Consider the following 2213-nt stretch of genomic DNA (forward strand, 5'->3'; position numbering starts at 1 on the left):
TTCAAGAGAAACGAGAGGCCGGCATCTCAAATTGAACAAAAAATTGTCCCTTTATGAAGTTTTTTTTCCTAGGAGTTGTTTTTTTGGACATTGGGATTAACTCCCCAAGAAGGGAGCCGGGGGCGTCTTTTTGGTTTTTGCTCCGTGGCACTGGATTCAGTTGTCTCTTTTGTCATATCTCATCATATACGATTTGCTTTTGTGGTTTGTCTTATGTTTTTTTGGGATATTTATGGGAAATACCCATTTTATTTGGGAATTTAAAAGTAGTCCTCCTATCTATTTCTCATATAGAATAGTGTTTGATGCGATCCCCCCACCTTCAAAATCAACTTCAAACACGGATTTTAGATCCAAAAACTTAAGATTTGTTAATCTTAACCAAGGTTTAAAAACACGGTTCAGTGACCAGGTTTGTCCGTTTGGAAAACCTGTTTGGATAGGAAGATCAATTGTCTACATCGATAAAAAGGCTTAGTGAACCGGTGAATAAAAAATTAGGGAGCAAAAAAAGTGAAAACTGAGCGGTTCGCGATATTTAGGTAGAACCGGATTGGCCCCGATAATTCCTGATCCGAACCGGCCGATTCTGGTCTAGTTTGCTAATTTTTAAAATTTGATCTCAACGATGGTGATGATAATGAATCTGGAATCCTTTTTTTAGAAAAATACAAATGATATGTTTTGACATTCTCATTTTCCACCATCTATTTTAACTTTTAGTGACGGTAAGCATAAGAGGATGCTTACATTTCCGTGAGTCAGTTGACTCAACAAAACTGGTTCCTTTGTATTTTAATGTTGGTGTGCGTAGCCATGGGCCTCACATGTACCGCACATTCTTTGATTTATCTAATTAACAATTTTCTAAAAAAATATGTATTAATAATTATTTTATCTTTAAAAGGTTCTTAAAGAGAGAAATCTCTTTTTCCTAATGATTACTGGATAAGGCACTGATTTTGTTGGACACTTCTTAGAGATTTCAAGAAGTAAAGCCCAACATTGGAGAATGCCTCCAACATGTCTCTATAAAACAAGGTTTCATGGTCATGGGAAAATAGCAATTTCGTACATTTTGAACTTACGTAAAATGGGATTTCTAAAAGTTCCCATCGCATCTGAACCCATCAAACTGTGCTATGCGTGGCGACTTGCGCGGCACGTGGGAGGGACCATTCTGTCATTTAGACAGAATAATCTTCCCCAAGCCCGAACTCTCCAACGGGTAAGTTAGATTCAATCAATTTTTGAACCGATGGAAAGCTCTTGAGGTGTACTATGGCTTGGGACACGTTTTAGGTGATTTCAAACGGTTCTACTAAGTATAAGTTCACTACAATTTATTAGACTGATTTTGGTTTTTAGGACTCAAATCTAAGGTTTCCCCTTAGCTAGAATTTTTAAAGGGTGTCTATAATGTCTTTTTAAAATGTTACTTAAGTTACTTGTGACGCACATGCACAACACGTGTATGTCCTAAATATATGCAAGCAAAGATATGTGTGTATGTGCGTGTGTTTCCCCAAAAATGTGCAGGCAAAAATTATGTAATTATGACTCCAATATGATGAGGAATTACTAGATAACTACACAAGGAACTAATTCGTCCTTATTTTTCATGTAACGGATAAACAAGGAGCCTTTATATATAATTGGATTCGTGAGGAGTCCAAGGACTTTCAATCCTTATTACAATTTACTCCCAAGCAGTATACAAGTTCAGACACATTTGATCTGGGTCTTACAAACTCAAAAAAGGAAAAAATATGCAGAAAAGAACAAAAAATATCAACTTTGTGGGCTTATAATGGCATTGTCTTTACTTCTCTACTCCTCCCAAGAGTCTATTTTCCTCCTAGTGAGCCTGGTTATCAAGCGCCCCTCTCTCTCTCTCTTATGATCTGTAAGTCGCAAATACCTTCACACTATTGGGGGTTTCTCTCTCTAGACGTGTAAGGAAATGTTATTTTTGTGGAATGTAACTCTCTCTCTCTCCTTGGGTATGTTCGTGTAAGGATGGCCAGGGATGAGTTCTCCCTCCACTTCATAAGGAAGTCTTTTATAGAGAGTACAAAATGTTAAAGTATCAATACTCCAAAACTTATTCACAAAATCAAGTAGTTGACTCCCTCCTCTCACGTGATTGTTACATAGGATAGTTTTTTTTTTTTTTTTTTAACTAGGTGAGTATTCATTAATATAGAGAGATA

Source organism: Amborella trichopoda, chromosome 1 (assembly GCF_054954075.1).
Source record: "Amborella trichopoda isolate Santa Cruz 75 chromosome 1, AtrichopodaSantaCruz75HAP2 v2.0, whole genome shotgun sequence".
NCBI classification, from domain to species: domain Eukaryota; kingdom Viridiplantae; phylum Streptophyta; class Magnoliopsida; order Amborellales; family Amborellaceae; genus Amborella; species Amborella trichopoda.